Source organism: Leopardus geoffroyi, chromosome E3, assembly GCF_018350155.1.
Source record: "Leopardus geoffroyi isolate Oge1 chromosome E3, O.geoffroyi_Oge1_pat1.0, whole genome shotgun sequence".
Classification (NCBI taxonomy): Eukaryota; Metazoa; Chordata; class Mammalia; order Carnivora; family Felidae; genus Leopardus; species Leopardus geoffroyi.
Genome location: NC_059340.1, coordinates 38,169,071 through 38,188,495, shown reverse-complemented (window position 1 = coordinate 38,188,495; position 19,425 = coordinate 38,169,071). Strand labels below are relative to the sequence as shown.

The following is a 19,425-nucleotide window of genomic DNA, read 5'->3' as shown; positions in this document are numbered from 1 at the left end:
GAGTCACTCAGGTGCCCCTGTTTTATCATTTTCAAATGTTTTTGTAATGTGTAATTTATGTAAAACATCAGTCTTTATTTATTATAAAATGCATGTATAAAGGTGTGCCTGGCTGGCTCAGTCTGTAGAGCATGTAACTCTTTATTCCCAGGTCATGAGTTCGAGCCTCATGTTGGTCTTAGAGATTACTTTAAAAAAGGAAATAAATACATAAAATTCAAATGAGATAAGGTGGGGCTTAGCTTCTGCCTGACACACAGGGGAAGCTCAGAGAAGGATTCCCACTGTTATCATTATGAGCACATGTCACTGGGCTGGGTGAACTGGCAAGAGCTTTGCAGGAAGTCTTCCTCAGATATAAAGTCCCACAGGAAGCACAGAGTCTCAGCTAAGAACACCAGTCGGTAGCCAAATCTTTCCCCTCAGGCCTCAAGAGACCACTTGGTTGTGGGTTGGGTGGGGCTTCAAGAGACAGAACTTTTGCCCAGGCTACCAATAATGCCCGCTCACTTCCAGACAGACCCCTGGCACCCGCACCACTGACCAGAAGCCCAGGGGCAGAGACACCATTCTCTGCCACTCTTTCCTGCTCTGATTTCCAAGCTGTAGATTCAGCAAGGCCAAAAGGCAGTGGAGTTCCTTGTGTCCTACTGTGGCCCTGTGCTACTCAATTAAACCTGGGCACTAGGGCTGGCTTCACGGGCTTGTAACTTGAGCAGTTGCACAGGATCCCACTCTGAGAAGGACACCCATACTTGGTTTAAGGCTCTGCTGTTGCTTTCTTGAAATTCTTGATAATTTTTAAACAAGGAACCCTGAGTTTTCATTTTGCACCAGGTCGTGCAAATTCTGTAGCTGGTCCTACTGCTTGTTTGGATTTCTTTTCTTTTTAATGTTTACTTATTTATTTTGATAGAGAGCACGAGTGGGGTAAGGTCAGAGAGAGAGAGGGAGTTAGAGAATCCCAAACAGGCTTCACACCGTCAGCTTGGAGCTTGACCTGGGACTTGACCCGGGACTTGAACCCATGAACCATGAGATCATGACCAAGAGTCTGACACTTAACCAACTGAGCCACCCAGGTGGCCCTGAGTTTATTTTCTTAAAGAAAAACATCTATAGGGGCACCTGGGTGGCTCAGTCAGTTAAGCATCCAACTTCAGCTCAGGTAATGATCTCATGGTTTGAGTTTGAGCCCTGCATCGAGCCCACATAGGATCCTGTCTCCCTCTCTCTTTGTCCCCCGATTTCTCTTTCTCTCTCAAAAATAAACATTAAAAAACCCTCATTTATTATCACAATAATATGCACTTGGGTTCCATTTAATAAGTATTTATTGAGCTTCTAGTAAGTGCTGGGCATTGTGCCAGGAGAAGAGAGATACAGAGAAACAAGACATAGGCCAGCTTTCAGGAAGCTCTCCTATTATGGTAGACAATTATACCAGTGGGATGGAGATGAAAGTAGAATAGGAATAGTTAGCCTAGCTTAGGGATCAGGGAGGGCTTCCTGGAGGATGTGATGGTTATGTGGAGTCATAAGGAATGAGGAGTTAGCCCTAATGTGGTGAGCCCTGTCCAGGAAAACTTTATAGTCTGAGCAGAGAGGTATAACATAACAGGGCATGGAGGAGACTGCAAGAGAGTTATGCAAAATAAACACATAGATAAAAATCTTCATTTATAAATATAAACATGAGTGAAGTATATTAAAATAAATACATGCATTTGATTAATTTTTTACTTTTTTTTTTTTTAATTTTTTTTTTCTCAACGTTTTTATTTATTTTTGGGACAGAGAGAGACAGAGCATGAACGGGGGAGGGGCAGAGAGAGAGGGAGACACAGAATCGGAAACAGGCTCCAGGCTCTGAGCCATCAGCCCAGAGCCCGATGCGGGGCTCGAACCCACGGACCGCGAGATCGTGACCTGGCTGAAGTCGGACGCTTAACCGACTGCGCCACCCAGGCGCCCCAATTTTTTTAGTTTTTAAAGATTTTATTTTTAAGTAATCTCTACAGCCAGTGTGGAGCTGGAACCCACAATCCCCAGATCAAAAGTCTCATGCTCGCTCTACTGACTGAGCCAGCTGGGTGCCCCTTATTTTTTTTAAGATTTTATTTTTGAGTACTCTCTACACCCAACAAGCACTCCCCCCCATTATCTCATTTGAACTCTCAAAGCAACCCCTCCTTCAATCAGTGCCACTTGGTTTAATTCCATTTTTTGTGTATGTGTTTGAGGCAGGGGACAGTACAGTGTGTACTTCCAATTTTTACTTTCTTAAAATTCATTATTTTTAAATTTTGGTTGCTTTAAAAAAATTTTTTTTAATGTTTATTTTTGAGAGAGAGACAGAGACAGAGACAGAGACAGAGCATGAGTGGGGCAGGGGCAGAGAGAGCCGGAGACACAGAATGCAAAGCAGGCTCCAGACTCCCAGCTGTCAGCTCAGAGCCCTACATGGGCCATCCAGGTGCCCCTTAAATTGGGTTTTGATAGCTAAGGAATGTATAATGCGTTTATGCATCTCATAAAAAAATGCAAATGGTACAGATAAACCACAAGTGACCCTCGACTTCCCTCTGTCATTCTAGTGTGTAAATCTTCCTGGCTTTTGGATGCATTTAGATACCTAAACGTGAACGTGTGGAAAGATCATTTTGTAGTTAAAAAAAAAAAAAAAAACTTAAAAGAGATCATATTGGATATATTTTCCCCCAATTTTATTGTGAAAATATGTAGACATATAGAAAAGCTGAAATAACTGTATAATGAACACCCATACAAATACCACCCACATTCTACAATTCTAAGCATTTTGCTAATATTTATCCATAAGACACTTATTATCCATCAACTTTCTTATTTTTTGATATATTTCAAGTAGATTGCAGACATCAGTGCTCTTCACCCTTAAACAGTTCACATACACACTAGAGTTCAATGTATTTTTTTTAGGTTAAATTTACACACTATCAAATGTTATTTTTGTATTTTCGTACATCTGGCTTTTCCTTTCGGCTGAACATCCTAAGGTGGTCTCTGCCCTTCCCTTTTTAACGGAGGCACATCTCCGTTGAACAGATGTCCCCCTGTCAATCCCCACCCCATCTTCCTTCAAACAACGTTAAAATGGTTTCCAGATTTTCACCCAAATGGCGCATGCATCCCTTTACATGGTGCAACGATCTTCGTTGTTGCGTCTCTTTGGGTTCTTGCACGCGTTGCTCTCCAATAGCTACCGAGAAGTGGAATTGTTTGAGCACAGAGAAGACCCATTCTAAACTCTAACAGATCTCAATAAATTGTCTCCCGTTCCCCAGTAACTCCCACGAACACCGCATATTGCGCACATCTTTGTCAACAGCTGACTGCACCGGTCATTTAATCCGCAGCCAGCCCGAAAGGTAAGGAAATGACGAGAAGCCAGTGTGGCTGGAACAGAAAGGGCAAGGTTGGAGTCCAGAGGGAGAGGAGCCTGGAAGGTGGTGACACCGGGCATGGAAAGCATGTACCCCGGATCATCGTTATTAACACCTGCTCTTATCAATGAACTCTCTCGGGAGGGCCCCGATACCCTAGCAGCCGCGGGCCCCGCGAGAAGGGACGCGTGTCCGCCGCAGGGGCGTGTCCTCTGCAGGGCCCGCCCCCTCTGCGTGCGCACGTCGGGCCGCACTCGCGCCGCCCGCTTGGCTGCGGCGGCCGCGGCGCCTCACGGAGTAGGTGACTGACGCGCGGACGCTGGGACCTACCGACGGCGGAGCGGACCCGCGGCGGGTGAGTGGCTGGCGCCCTTTCCGGCTTTTTTTCGGGCTCCTCAGCGAGTCTAGCCCGCCCGGGCTTTCGGGAGCTGGGCCAGGCCGAACGCGGCACTCCGCGTCCCCGGCGCCGTCCTGAGGGAGACCCAGTGGGCCGGGGCGGGGGGCGGCCGGAAGCGGGGGGAGAGGGGAGAGGGCTGGGCTGGGGGTCCCCGCTTCATGCGCGTCGTTTGGGAGGGCCGGGGAGGCCGAACGGCCGGTCAGCGTTGGTCCCCGTTGGGCCCAGCCCCTCGCGGCGTCACGAGTGCGTTGGGCGAGGTGACCCCAGGGGCGCCGCGTGCGGACTGGGTGTCCCCGGCGGAGGTTGCAGCCTTCGTCCGCAGTGGGCCCGCCGGGACCCGGGCCTGGCCCGGCGCCGGAGATCCGTGTCCCGCGTGGCGGCTGCTGCGGGCTCTGCCCTTCCTCCTGACTCACCTCACTCGGAAGGGCGCATTGAGTCACTGTCATGACTTCATGGGTGACCCGCGGCCGCCAAGCGATCGGGAGGGATCCACGCCCGGGGCAGCCGGTTAGTCTGGGCAGGGAGTTTGCCGGTCACCTCGTCGGCGCGGTGATGTAGGTGTATTGATTGCCTGCAGTTGCCTGGAACGCCTTGCACGGTCTTTGCAGGAGGCTGTCTGCCCGTGTGTCATGCTATTTAAATGGATTCTGAGGAGGGGCGCCTGGGTGGCTCAGTCGTTTGAGCATCTGTTTCACTCTTGATTTTGGCTCAGGTCACGGTCTGGCGGTTTGTGGGTTCCAGCCCCGCATGGGGCTCTGTGCTGGTGGTGCAGAGCCTGCTTGGGCTGCTTTCTCACCCCCTCTCTCTTTCTCTCGGAATAAATGAATAGACTTGGGAGAAAAAAAAAAAAAAAGGATTCTGATGAACCTGTTGTTGTGGCCGGTGGCTGTTCTTGTTCATGGCTCTGTGAACCAGACAAGGCAGGATGGGATTGGGGGACAGCCCCGTATAAGGCTCTGCTGTTTACTGTCATCCCCTTCCAAAACCTTGCGAATTGATAGGTTTTTCACTTATAAAATGGAATTAATGATGAAACTGGTTAAGTGACTTCACTTGCATCGCACAACTGACATGATGCCACACATGGTCTTGATCCTGGTCGTCTTGCCTACAAGATCTGACGCTCTTTCCTAAATAGTGTTGTAGAGGTTGGGTTATGTCATTTAAACCCTCTTCCCTCTCCCTGTTAACTGTCATTCCAAGTAGAAGGAAAGAGGAGCTTAGTGGTTTTGTGTATTTGAGTTTCTGGTATGGTGTTACTGTGTTTTTTTGTTTGTTTGTTTTGTTTTGTTCTAATATTTATTTAGTTTTGAGAGAGAGAGAGAGCACGCCTCGAGAAAGCGTGAGAGGAGGAAGGGCAGAGAGACAGGGGGACAGAAGATCCCAAGCAGGCTCAGCACTGACAGCAGTGAGCTCCACATGTGGGGCTTGAACTCCCCAATCGTGAGATCATGACCTGAATGGAAGTCAGACCCTCAAGTGACTGAGCCACTCAGATGCCCCAACCAGTGTGTTTCGATTAAAATTTTAACTCCAGTAATAAAAATGTTAGTTTTTCTTTTGCAAGGAGTGGATTAAAGAATACACATTAGTAAATCTATGCTTTATTCTTTAAAAACATTTTTTTTTAAATTTTTTAAATTTGTTTTTGAGAGAGAGATGGAGCGAGTCAGAGAGGGGCAGAGAGAGAGGGAGAGGGAGAATCCCAAGCAGCCTCTGCACTGTCAGCCAGAGCCGGATGTGGGGCCTGAACCCATGAACCGTGAGACCATGACCTGAGCCGAAACCAAGAGTCAGACACTTAACCAACTGAGCCACCCAGGCGCCCCTAAAAAAAAATTTTTTTTTAACATTTATTCACTTCTGAGAGACACAGAGAGAGCGCTAATGGGGGAGGGGCAGAGAGAGAGGGAGACAGAATCCAAAGCAGGATCCAGGCTCTGAGCTGCCAGCACAGAGCACAACGTGGGGCTCGAACCCAGGAACCATGAGATCACAACCCTAGCTGAAGTCGGACACTCAACCGATTAAGCCACCCAGGCGCCCCAATATATGCTTTATTTAGGATTTTTCTTGCTTTCTTTTATTTATTTTTTAATTTTGTTTTAATGTTTACTCTTGAGAGAGAGAGCGCGCACATGCGAGCGTGAGCGGGGGAGGGGCAGAGAGAGAGAGAGAGAGAGGGAGGGAGACACAGAATCTGAAGCAGGCTCCAGGCTCCAGGCCCTGAGCTATCAGCACAGAGCACGATGTGGGGCTCGAATCCACAAACTGTGAGATCATGACCTGAGCCGAAACCAGACGCTTAACTGACTGAGCCACCCAGGTGTGTGTGTGTGTGTGTGCATGCATATCCATCTGTCCTTCCTTCCTTCCTTCCTTCCTTCCTTCCTTCCTTCCTTCCTTCCTTCCTTCCTTCCCTCCCTCCCTCCCTCCCTCCCTCTTTCTTTCTTTCTTTCTTTCTTTCTTTCTTTCTTTCTTTCTTTCTTTCTTTCTTTCTTTCTTTCTTTCTCTTCCTCTCCCCCTCTCTCTCTCTCCTTCTTTCTTTCTTTCTCTCTCTCTCTCTCCCTCAAAATCATCACAAGACGAAACATCATAAGCTTTCCAGAAGCTCATAGCTCATTTGGGCATTTAAAAGTTTACGTGGTGACATTGGAAAAACTTTCAAATACAGTACCTTAAGGCGAAACACTGGTGAGGGTGTGGAAATTAGAGGGGCCTTGGAAACACTAAATAACCCCATTTAACTGGGAATGTGAGGAGGAAAATCTGTGGTTCTCTTTTTGTCTTAGTTGCTTTGCGTTTTTCTATTGTTTGGGCCAGTAAGGTGAGATGCTGTGTCACCAGAGTCAGGAGTAGGAGCTACCCTAGAAATGACATTGCCTCAGGAGAAGATGGCATTCATTGCCTTTAGCTGGCCCTTTATTAAGTCTGTTGAAATGTATAACTGGACAGCTGGGGCCTTTGGGCTGCCTTGATTTTTTTGGTTTCCTTTTTTTTTTTTTTTTTTTAATGTTTATTTATTTTGAGGAGAGTAGGAGCAGAGAGTGAGGGAGAGAGAGAATCCCAAGCTGGGCTCCACAACGTGGAGATCATGACCTGAGCCAAAATCCAGAGTCAAACGCTTAACCGACGGAGCCACTCAGGTGCCCCTGATTTCCTTTTATAGCTGACTCTCTTCATAGGACAGTTGAACTCTGCATCAGTATTGTACCAAAAACTAGAATATCACTCCTTCAGGAGAAAGATACTTTTGAAAGTTGGAATTGTGGGGGCATCTGGGTGGCTCAGTCGGTTGGGCGTCCGACTTCGGCTCAGATCACGATCTCGCGGTCCGTGAGTTCGAGCCCCGCGTCGGGCTCTGAGCTCATGGCTCAGAGCCTGGAGCCTGCTTCCAATTCTGTGTCTCCCTCTCTCTCTGCCCCTCCCCCGTTCATGCTCTGTCTCTCTCTGTCTCAAAAATAAACGTTAAAAAAAAAAATTAAAAAAAAAAAAATTGGAATTGTGTATTTATAATAAGTTTAGAATTCAGCTTGTAACTCCTTGGAGAGAAAAGAGATGAAAAATTATAAATTACCTACTGGTATGTTATTGGCCACAGTTAACTAGAAAGTTATAAATAGACATTTAATGCAATTTTTTTTTTTTGGTAAAGATTTTATTTTTAAGTTATCTCTACACCCATTGTCGGGCTGGAACTCACAGCCCCGAGATAAAGAGTGCTCGCTCTTGCAACTGAGCCAGCTGGACGCCCCCCAATATTTTTTTCTTACAGTAGTCAATGAGAGAATTAAGAGCTCTGGATCACATCTTCTTTTGTGTTCAACACAGTGTGAGTTATGTGCTTTTTAACTAAATGTATTGTATCTGTTAGGTTTGTGCAAAAACATAAGATGAAAGCTTTGTCTTCTGTAATCTGAATAATTTCTCAGGATATTTTTGCAGTACTGAGAAGCGGTGCCATTAGTGATTAGTTTTTGGGAAGGAGGGAAAAGTAGGAAGGGAGAGACAGAGGAAGGAGGAGAGGGAGAGAGAGAGAGAGAGAGAGGAGGAGGAGGAGGGAAAGGAGGAAGGGAGGGGGAATTTTTAATTGGAACAGTTAGTTGCTTGTACCAGTGTCTTTCCTTTTTTTTTAAATGCTGGAAGATACTTCACTCTGGTGATCACTCAGGTGCCCTGTAATACTGTTTACCGTATGGTTTACTTTTTTTTTTAATTTTTTTATTTTTTTAATGTTTATTTATTTTTGAGAAAGAGAAACAGAGTGCGAGTGTAGGAGGGACAGAGTGAGGGAGACACAGAATCCAAAGCAGGCTCCAGGCTCTGAGCTATCAGCACAGAGCCTGACGCAGGGCCCAAAGTCACGAACCCTGAGATCATGACCTGAGCCGAAATCAGACGCTTAACCCACTGAGCCACCCAGGCGTCCCTGGTTTACTTCTTTATATTGACTGAGTTTGTTTACCATGAGATGTCTCCCATTGTATTACACATTTTAAAGCTAACTAACAAGGCAGCTAGGTCCCTCAGAAATTTCGTTTCTAAATTTCTAATAAATTTGACACACAGTGTTGAACTACAGCAGCCCATAGCTGATGATCTGGCCTAGGAACGTTATGTGTATTTATGAATATGCAGTTACATTTATTTATATATATTGGAAGAAATCTTTTCTGAATGACCATTGTCTTTCCATTTAAGAATAACACTGGTTATTGGAGTTCACTATAGATAATTTAAAGGTGTACACCTATTGTAAAGGGAATCCATTTACAAACAGCCCATCAGAGAACTACATCCAAATCGCAATCATGGAGGACTGAAATGGAGCCAACAATGCTTTCTGGGTCGTCATATCAACGCATCTGTATTCAGACCTTGCAAGGCAATATTCTAAACTCTGAACTCAGCATTTCAAAATAGCAATTAAATTCATAAGGCTCTTATCAGTGAACAGGTTTTTTTCTTATTGCTTTGATATAATTTTCAAAGGCTTTTTTTATCAAACATGGCTTTGTCTTTGTGATAGATTTCTTTAAGCAGATATTGTAATAGTTATCCAAGAGTTGTCTAGTCCATTTGTGGAGTAGGATTTTCATCAGAGTGCATGTATTCTTGCTGTTTAATGATGTGATGTTGAGGAAGGTTCTTTTTTCAAATGTGTGCTTGAATGCCTCACTCTATGAACATACACAGATAGACTGACTTTTTGTTTGTACTTCAGAGTGGTTGAATTGTTGGGGTGCCTGGCTGGCTCAGTCAGTAGAGCACATGATTCTTGATCTTGGGGTTGTGAGCTCCAGGCCCATGTTGGGCTTAGAGCTTACTTAAAGAAAAAAAAAAAAAGTGATTGAATTGTTAAGCACAAAATTAAGCTAATCGATTGGTAACAATCTTTTTCACTCACAGCTGTTCAAAATTAGACAATTTTGTTTTGCATGTACATGTATGTATCCAAATACATACACATTCATTTGTATTAGAGTGAAAAATAAATGGTTTGTTTCTCCCAAAAAAGGAAGTTGTGATGATATATTTTTGACCATGAGAAAAACATTTAAATCATTTGAGCTGCAGTTTTTGTGTCTGAAAAATGGGGTTAATACTTAATGAAGTTAAGGTTAATATGTTAAAATACCTTTTGTGCCTTGAATGCTGCTTATGGAATCTAGGGCAGGGGTTTTCACACTTTCCTATTTGGATAAGTTTGGGGGCCCGGGAATCTGTGCTTTTTAAGGTTTTTCATGTGATTCTTGTTTAGGGCCACCTGTCACAAACACAGGCTGGACAGAAGTGGGAATGGACTGGCAAGAGGGTAGAGAAGTAAGTGAATGGGGTACATGAGGAAGGGGACAGCAGAAGAGGAAAGAAAGGGCTAATTGTTGCCTGGCGATAACTGCTGTCAGCTTGTATGCCAGAGGCCAAGCAAGTAGTCTCTTCTCTCTGCTTAGGGGAAAAATTAATTTTTGTCACACGAACAGATTTGTTTCTTTCCCAGGAGTATCATAGGCCTAATTATTGTCATAGTTCTCAGTAACTTTAAAAGGGCTTTGGAGAAGAATGGCTTAACAGAGACAGGTGACTCGCACCCTGCGTGCCTGACTTTTTCTAAGTACTCCCAGTGTCCTGCCTTTCTCCTGATGAGCTTTCTCAGTCTCAGAAGACTCAAGTTTCACGGTCTTGTTCTGTGGGTCAATGCCACAATTACCTGAGGGCTGTGGGAAGGCACTGGCATGATTTAAACAATCTGCCATTATGTTTTTGCTAACCTGATTGATTGGCCTGCCTCATCACTTGCTATGATGGGCAGATTTTTTATGCCAAACACTGGGACCCATAGTCTGACCATACAGGTGCACTAAGGTACTAAAGGAACTGATGAGACAGGATATTTGATTTGAAGCAGAACTGTCCTGGAAAATGTGGAACATAAGGTTCAGGTTTTTTGTTTTTTTGTTTTTGTTTTTTTGTTTTTTTTTTTTTTTTGAGAGAGAGAGCTCAAGTTGGGGAGGAGCAGAGAGAGGGAGGGAGGGAGAGAGAGCGAATTCCAAGCAGACTCAGCACTGTCAGTGCAGAGCCCAATGCTGGGCTCTAATTCATGAAACATGAGATCATGGCGTGAGCCCAAGTCAGACACTTGACAGACTTAGCCACCCTTAGGCTCCGCCTAAGGCTCACTCTTTAGCACTGTTGTCTGCCCCGTACAATTAATGTTTATACTGTGGTACACCTTGTGTTATCTTCTTTCTCTTTCTTGATTGAAAGGTACTTAAAGTTCAAAACAGGGCCTTAAGGCCTCTTAAGGTCTTAAGTCACAGAGCCCATGAGCATTATAAATGTTTGGTGATGGTGCTGTGGTGTGTCACTTGCCCAAGTGTAGCCATCCCCTTCCTTAGTTATTGGATCTGCTCTTCTCTATAGCAGGACCACTACACACTGCTGCAGAGGAGCTGTTGTCACCTGGAATTATTTCCAGGACAGGCTGGAGGAGGGTGGGCAGGTGAAGGGAAAGAATTGGTGAGCAGAATTGTGTTTGGGTTGGGAGAGGAATCTAGGTAGTATTTGAAGGCAGTTGTAGTGAGTTGTCATTGACCTTCACTCCCTTGGTTTTCCACAGGAAGGCAAGGGGAGAGTCAGGCTTTCTCTTTGTTTAGTAATAGGTATCTCACTAATTAGGAAATAACTTTTAAACATTTTTTTTTTTAGATTTTTTTTTTTTATCTTCTGAGTAATCTCTACACCCAGTGTGGGTCTCAAACTCAAAACCCCGAGATCAAGAGTCACATGCTCCACCGTCTGAGCCAGCCAGGAGCCCTTGGAAAGTAACTTTTAAAACCCTCCATTCCTGTACCACACACTTGTGTTTTTGACAACCTCAGCAAAATTTACAGGTGTCTGTATTCAGTGTCATATTTGTCCTGCTTTTTGTGTTTGTGGAGTCATACTAGAGGACCTGAAAGGAGAAGAGGGGTTGATCAGGTTATTCTTTCTTGCTTTTATATTTGGCTTTTCCAGGGCATGTGTCCGGTTTTAAAGAAGTTAACGTTCAGGTGCAAATGCCTAAGGTAGAAGGGCAAAGAAGCAGTGGCATCTGCCTCTTTGGCAGTATGTATTGCCTCTGTGGTGTACAGAGAATTGGCACTGAGGGGGTGTGCAAAACAGTAACAAACCCAGCATAGTCCTTGTTCACATGGAGTTGGCTGTCACCTTGGGGAGACTCAAAACTGTAAAATTGTAAGGTTTATGATAGTCCCTTGCACACAGTATTTTGGGAGGTCAGGGAAGTGAAGGGCTGAGAAAGAGAAAAGACAGGAGAACTTGAACTGAACCCATTGGGGTTAGGTAAAAGAATTCGAACAGAAAAGAAGGGAACTAAAGAGAGGGGAAACCCCTCTTTAATAACTATTCAGGGTTTCCTTAAAAACATTACTCACAAAGGGAATGTCTCTCTTAAAGAGACTCTACTAGAGTAGGGATTCTTAACCTGAGTTCTGGGTCCATGGGTAAACTTTAGGGGCTTGTGGTTGCTCTGGAATGGCATTGACCACATTTTTTTTTTTTTTTTCAACGTTTATTTATTTTGGGGACAGAGAGAGACACAGCATGAACGGGGGAGGGGCAGAGAGAGAGGGAGACACAGAATCGGAAACAGGCTCCAGGCTCTGAGCCATCAGCCCAGAGCCCGACGCGGGGCTCGAACTCACGGACCGCGAGATCGTGACCTGGCTGAAGTCGGACGCTTAACCGACTGCGCCACCCAGGCGCCCCTGACCACATTTTTTATATGCATTTGTCCTGGAGGATTTGAAGCTGTCATCTGATTCTCAAAGGGATTTGCAACCAAAAAAGTTACTGATTTTTCTATTCTGGCAAATACCCTTCCTACCCATCTTTAGAAGTACATGTCTCTGAATTTCTGTCTTCAGATGAGGAAGTAGTTGGGTGGAAGATTAGAGACAGAAACCATAGGATTCCTTTGTAAACAAACAGACATTAACTAAATACCAACTGTCATGGGACTTGCAAGAGTGCACATGGAAAGGACAGTGAGTTCTCACTGGTTCCCAGGAACAGGGCAGCTAAGCCTTCTCACTTTCTAGTGTGGTTGAGACTCCCAAGTCTGGCCTCAGAGACCTTACAGTCAAGTGTAGCTGATACAGAGGTACAGTTAAGTAGGAGTATTGGGGATGGAGTGAATTGAAGACACAGAAACCACAGGTTATTGGGAAGGTCAAAATGTTTTCAAGAAGCTGCTGGACTGTTGGAAACAAGGTGTGAAAGAGTATACGGAGCCCTGGCCCAGCAGTCAGAAAGCCATGGGCAGCTCTGAGAACAGTGGCTAATCCAGGGCCAGTTTCCTTCTGTTGCTTGGACACACACAACCTAAGAGACTGTCCAAGAGCCACTGTCACTTAGCACATGTAGCAGGAAATGGAAGCTGTCTGTTTCAAAGCAAGTGGCCTAGTTGCCCTAGACCACAGCCGACAAACTAGGCTGAGCTCAGAATTCCTAAGGATGATGGAGGAGCTGAGCTCCTGAGTACCTGCCACCAAAGCCGCTACCAAGGCTTTATTTTTTATTTATTTAAATTAAGTAAGCTCTGCGCCCAACGTGGGCCTTGAACTCATGACCTGGAAATCCGGAGTTGCATGGTCTACCTACCGAGCCAGCCAGGCACCCTGCACCACCACTTTAACTGTGGATGCTCCATTCACTATACAGTACTTGCTTTCCATATTGGCCTTTTGTGTAGGGTTTGGTTTCGAAGAAGGGTTGAGATACCTCTCAGAGCCGAGGAGCACACAGTCCCTGCCTTTCTTGGCCTATAAGCTGTTGAACATTTGCCCTCCCTATCTTGCCTACCTCTTTAACCTTAAAGTTATTCATTCATTATTGCCTAATCATGTCCTTGGGCAACAGTGGATGTTCTGGGCTATTTGAATTTCTTTTTGATAATGATTAATAGAGACAGTGATGTTTGACCAGTTCTTGGGAACTCTTCAGAATTATAGGTACCTACTTCATGTATCTTTAACTCATGTAGTTTTGGGGGCTGCCTCATGGAAGAGGAACTTACTCAGTTTTATAGTGGCAAACTGCTGCTGTTGTTTTTTCAGTAAGTTGTGATCCCTGTAGCATTTTGCTTTATGCCCTGGCAATAATGATAACCTAATTCCTTGGTGTATTTCCTCCAAAATGTGCTTAGAAACAGGATATGGGCGGGGCGCCTGGGTGGCGCAGTCGGTTAAGCTTCCGACTTCAGCCAGGTCACGATCTCGCGGTCCGTGAGTTCGAGCCCCGCATCAGGCTCTGGCCTGATGGCTCAGAGCCTGGAGCCTGTTTACGATTCTGTGTCTCCCTCTCTCTCTGCCCCTCCCCCGTTCATGCTCTGTCTCTCTCTGTCCCAAAAATAAATAAACGTTGGAAAAAAAAAATTAAAAAAAAAAAAAAAGAAACAGGATATGGGCTTATTAGGAGGTTGTACAGCTATTGCCTTCTTTAGGTTGGCCCCTTTGCTGGAGTAACAAACATGAAGAAAATGCTCCTGTGCATCCCTTCTCTCTAAAGCCAGCTGGAGGAATAAAGCGTTTTTATATGGAGGTAGACATCAGGAAGTTTCAGGTAGTTTGTGCTTGCCTGGGGTGGTGGAGTGCTGGCAAGTGTTTGTTACCTTGACTGTTAAAATTTTGCCTATCATTTCTTTAAAAAGAAGGTGGGGGAGGGGGTGGTGCAGTAAGGCCAAGTGCTCTGCTCCCAGTCAGGCTTTCACAGTCCTTAAAACAAAATCTAAAAGGTGTGTTCTCAGTATCTGTATCCGTGGCATGTAAGGAAGCCGCTTTGAAACCAGTGCAAACCCAACATTTCTCCTTCAAACGTGAAACTATTGTTATTTTTTTAATAAAAAAAATTTTTTTTATGTTTATTCATTTTTGAAAGACGGAGAGACACAGAGCACAAGCAGGGGTGGGGCAGAGAGAGAGGGGGACACAGAATCTGAAGCAGGCTCGAGGCTCTGAGCTGTCAGCACAGAGCCCGACGCGGGGCTCAAACTCAAGAACTGTGAGATCATGACCTGAGCCGAAGTCAGATGCTCAACTGACTGAGCCACCCAGGCACCCTGAAACTATTATTTGAGCACAAAGTATTATATGCTTGGTCACCCCACATGGCCATTCTCATCTCTCACCATCAGTAGAAATTTCTCCAGTAAAAACGCTGCTCAAAAATGCTTACTCACCAGCCATTTTTCTTATTTCCGTGCTTCATTTTTAACTGTCGTATTTGTCATCCGCTCTTTGAGAATAATCTTGATTTTGAGGATACCTCAAATTCTGGAAATCATTCATTGACTCAGCAAACCCTGATTGGGCCCTGTGTTGGGTAGTAGGAGGGAAAGATAAATGAACTATAATCTGGAATGGAAATAAATAAATACTGTCATGGGATACAAGTGCTATGGTAAATTGTAAAAGGCTTGCTTAGGTCGCTGTTAATATAATATCAGGCCTCCAAGATGATCAAGTTCGTTGTTTTCTAGGCCTTATTTTTAGAAGTAGCACAACCCCATTTTGGGAGGAAGTATAGCAAGGAATAGGGGAGTTGCTCCAGCTGAAACAGATGGGGGAAGCCCACAGCTTTTCCTGCTATGCCTCATGTTAAATGCCATCCTCCCTGCAGCTTCCTGAGGAATGCCTCTCATTTTATAAATGAGGATGTTGGAGTTCTAGGGAAGTCATAAAATGTAGTTAGCCAGTGTGGGCCTGGTCGTAGAACTTTAGTTCTCCTGATTCCTAGCTTACTTGTCAGTCACACACCAGACCGCTAAACGGGCATTAGATTTCTTCCAGTTTTTTGTTCCATTCCACAAAGAAGTCAGTAAACACATTTCTTTCAGGGGCTTCACCTCTGCCTGGCTTTGTTACAGAGCTTTAAAGGTTTTGCCTCCTAGTGATCCAGATACAAATCAGTCCTATTCCCAGGAAGGTACTGTGACCCCTTTCATTGTGATCTGTGGACAGTGCCAAGTTGCCCCATTTGGTAACAGCCTCTTCTGTTTTCTGGTTGAAATTCAGTTTCCCCAGAAATCTCTGTAAAGGATATTTGATAAAGGTGTGACAAACAGTGTGAAGCATAGTGCCAGAATCTCATATGTCTCTGTAAACTACTGAAGGGACAGGAAGAGTATTAGATGCATGTCCTTTCTTGAATGACCTTAGCACTGCTTCTGAGATTCAAGCAGAGTTCCTCGGCCTTGGTGCTGTTGACATTTTGGGCTGGATAACAGTTTGTAGTGGTGGTGGGTGTGTGAGTATGTGTACACACGTGTGCATGAATGTACTTGTGTTTGTGCTTTCTGTACATTGCAGGATGTTGAGCAGCATCCCTGGCCTCTACCCACTTGATGCCAGTTGAGTGGCCAAACCCCCTCCCCCTCCCACTTGTGATAATCAAACGTGTCTCCAGACATTTCCGGATAACCCCTGGGCAGGGCAGGCGGTGGGGGGGGGGGGGGGGGGGTGTTGCCAAAATGGTCCCCAAGCTGAGAACCATTGGGTTGGGGATTGAGTGTCATAAGATATAAGTGCAAATCAAATTGATTACAGAGTCAAGTAAATTTTTCAGTTATCTAAACCTTTATTTATAGTGATGAGCTACTCTAAAGAAATAAAACAATAACATGCCCTTGGCCTCCATCCTGACCCTCCACAGCATGAAGGGGCCTTTATCTAACTCATGTTCAGAGTGTCCCTGAAAGAGTTTGAACTTAGGTGATCATCTTCTTTTAGAGCCTTTGCAAAGTTTATTTTGCTAGAAATTCCAAGATTTTTGTGTTCCTTTCTTGGTATCTAGTGTTGTCAGAATGAAAACAGAGGTTCTTCACAGTGAGCCTTCAACTCAAAGTCTGTGACCCCAGTACAGATTTGACGTTGCCTGTAAGGTTTTTCACAGACAGGGGTATTTCCATTTCTTGTGTAAAAGTATATGGGAACATGTGTTAACTTTAAGTGGCCCTTTCTTCAGTTTGTTAATCAATGCTATATGATATGTCGCAGTTCTATAAGTAACTTATCATTTAATTCTCATTACATACCTTGCATAGTTGTTATTACTATCAGATAAAGAAACTGACCCTCTGAGAAGTTAAGTACCTGGTCCAAGGCCACCCAGCTGGTATGTGGCAGAACCAGGGTTTGCTCTCAGTTGTGCCTGACTAGAACCTGTGCCATTTATTTATTTATTTATTTATTTATTTATTTATTTATTTATTATTTTTAACGCTTATTTATTTTTGAGAGAGAGACAGAGCATGAATGCAGTAGAGTCAGAGAGAGGGAGACACAGAATCCGAAGCAGGCTCCAGGCCCCAAGCTGGCAGCACAGAGCCTGACGCGGGGCTTGAACTCACGGACCACGAGATCATGACGTGAGCCAAAATCGGACGCTTAACTGAGTGAGCCACCCAGGCGCCCCTATTTTTTTAAAATATTTTTTAAATGTTTATTTATTTTTGAGAGACAGAGTGCATGTGGGGAGGGGCAGAGAGAGAGGGAGACACAGAATGTGAAGCAAGCTCCAGGCTCTGAGCTGTCATTATAGAGCCTGATGTGGGGCTCGAACCCGCGAACCATGAGATCATGACGTAAGCTGAAGTCTGATGCTTTAACTGATTGAGCCACCCAGGCGCCCTGAGCCTGTGCCTTAACCATATCCCTACTCTACCTTTTGGCTTGTGTGCCAGTGTATTCTTTCTTGGCTGAGCTCAGTTCAGGTTAACATTTGTTAGGTGCCTGCTACAGGTCAACTCTGGAGATCATGCAATTCAGCCATTGCCTCACCTCCTTCTATGTCATGTCAGCATATTAGCATTGTGCTGTGTAGAAAGGACTTGTATGGATATGTCTGCTATTAGATGTGTTGAACCCATCTTATAGAAACTTTCGGGTGGAGGCATTCAGTCTCCATGTCATAGGATGTATACTGAGATACAGATACTTACATTTGTGTCTAAATTAATAGTATCAACATGGATGGGCCCAGAGGGTATTATACTAAGTGAAATAAATCAGGCAGAGAAAGACAAATAACGTATGATTTCACTTATATGTAGAATCTGAAAAACAAAACTAATAGAACAGAAACAGGCTTGTAAATACAGAGAACAAACTAATGATTGTAAGAGGGAAGGAGGAGAGGGGATGGGTGAAATAGGTGAAGGGGATTAAGCAGTACCAATTTCCAGTTATAAAATAAGTAAGTCATAGGAATGTACAGTATAGTTTACGAATTATAGTCAGTAACATTGTAATAACTTTGTATGGTGACACATGGTAACTACACTTAACAAGGTGATCATTTTGTAATGTATATAAATGTTGAATCCCTGTGTTGTACCTGAAACTAACACAATATTGTATGTCAACTATACTTGAATAAAAAGAAAAGAATTAACAGGCACATATGGCATTTATGCAGACATTGAGTTATTGCCACAACTGTTGCATGGGGAGATCGTGTCCTGGGAACTTCATACTAATGAGGAAAAGAAAACCTCATGGTTGTAGAAATTTCACAGATAAGGCAGAGTAATTAATGCATGATGATCTGTTACTTTTTCCCCTCTATGCTAAAAGGCTTCGTTGAACAGCTGGAATATCTAGAGTTTAAGGGCATTTTGCTAAGTAACACCCTGTATCACTTTGATTTTTCTGCCTTTTAAAAAAGCATGGTTTTGGGGCGCCTGGGTGGTTCAGTCGGGTAAGCGTCCGATTTCGGCTCAGGTTGTGATCTCAAGGTTCATGGGTTTGAGCCCCGTGTTCAGTTCTGTGGTGACACCTTAGAGCCTGGAGTCTGCTTCAGATTCTGTCTACCTCTCTCTCTGCCCCTCCCTTGCCTGTGCTTTCTCTCTCAAAGATGAATAATAAACATGTTAAAAACTAAAGAAAAATAAAAGAGCATGGTTTTGAGGTTACAGTAAAGTTTATGACTGTCTTGCCTTTTAAGGATTATCCCTGTAAATTGGCTCTTATTCTGAGAGATTTTTTAGGATAGAAGAGAGGGCCACTGTTAGAACTAACTGTGGTAATTTCACATTACTTACAACATGTTTTCTCCATACTCTGGCCCCTGGCTACTCTTATGGGACTTAGTCATTCGTGTACAAATGAGGCTAGGTATACTGAGAGAGGAAAATAACTAGAGCCTCCATTCCAAGGAGCCCTTGTCACCTTGTTCACTAATACAGGGAGCCAGAGTAGGCAGCAGCAGGCTGACTGGTCTGTACCCCTTACCCTTCTACCAGTGGAGGTAGGGCCTGCTGGGAAAGCTGAACTCCTTACTGTGAGAAAGTCCTAGTAGCCACTGTTGCTGGTCCCCTGCTGCCATAGACCAAGCCTTTGTAGGATGGAACCAGCCTCTTGGAGTTAGCAATTCTGAGTCTGGGCTTGCTTCCTTGCCCCCCACTCCACCCACCCACCTCTTCCCCTGCTGTCAGAATCTAGACAGTCATTGTGAAAAAGCCTGGGAATAATACTTGACTCTGTAGGCCTGTGGAAACATGTTAAAATCCCTTATAGGTCCAAAGTGAGATTATAGGAGCCACCTTGTTAGATTGACCAGTACTTTGGCCTATGGAGTTGCTAATCTTATGTGAAGTTTATGTTGACACAGTTCTATCCATTGCACTACTTTTTCCAAGTAGACATATATTTTCAGTAGACAAAGATGGGACTGAATAGATTTTAAACACAACACATGGAGGACACACTTATAGATTCTTGAAACCAGATCTCCTGTTTTTCTGTAGTTACCATGGCGATGGGTGCTATAGAGATGTGCAGACCTTACTGTGACCTCTTCTTGGTGCAGGGATGCCTGGCTTCATTGTCCACCTGGGCCTGGCAAGTCTGGCTGGTTCCCTCCATGCCCTGAGAGGTGGAGGTGCCGTCTTCCCCTCTGGGACCAGCTGTCTCCAGTCTTGGCCTGCCCTGCTGGTCCATTAAAAGCAGGGCTCGCCAGGGAACAATCTTCTCGGGTTGCCTGTAATCTGAGTGAGCCAAGGTAAGTGTTGTAGGATGGGCAGCAGCAGCTTCTGAAGCTTCCAGT

The 19,425-nt window shown here is 44.6% G+C and overlaps 1 protein-coding gene across 2 annotated transcripts in view; it reads left to right on the top strand.

The window, feature by feature from the left end:
* Positions 1 to 3,654: 3,654 nt before the first annotated feature.
* Positions 3,655 to 19,425, top strand: part of HMOX2 (heme oxygenase 2) — a 31,145-nt gene continuing 15,374 nt past the window's right edge. The window contains exons 1-2 of one of the 2 annotated variants that reach the window (XM_045461334.1): positions 3,682 to 3,780; positions 19,189 to 19,380. The gene's annotated coding sequence lies outside the window, so the exon portion shown is untranslated. Of the gene's footprint in view, positions 3,781 to 19,188; positions 19,381 to 19,425 lie in introns of both variants that reach the window. The other variant, XM_045461333.1, reaches the window with a different exon arrangement.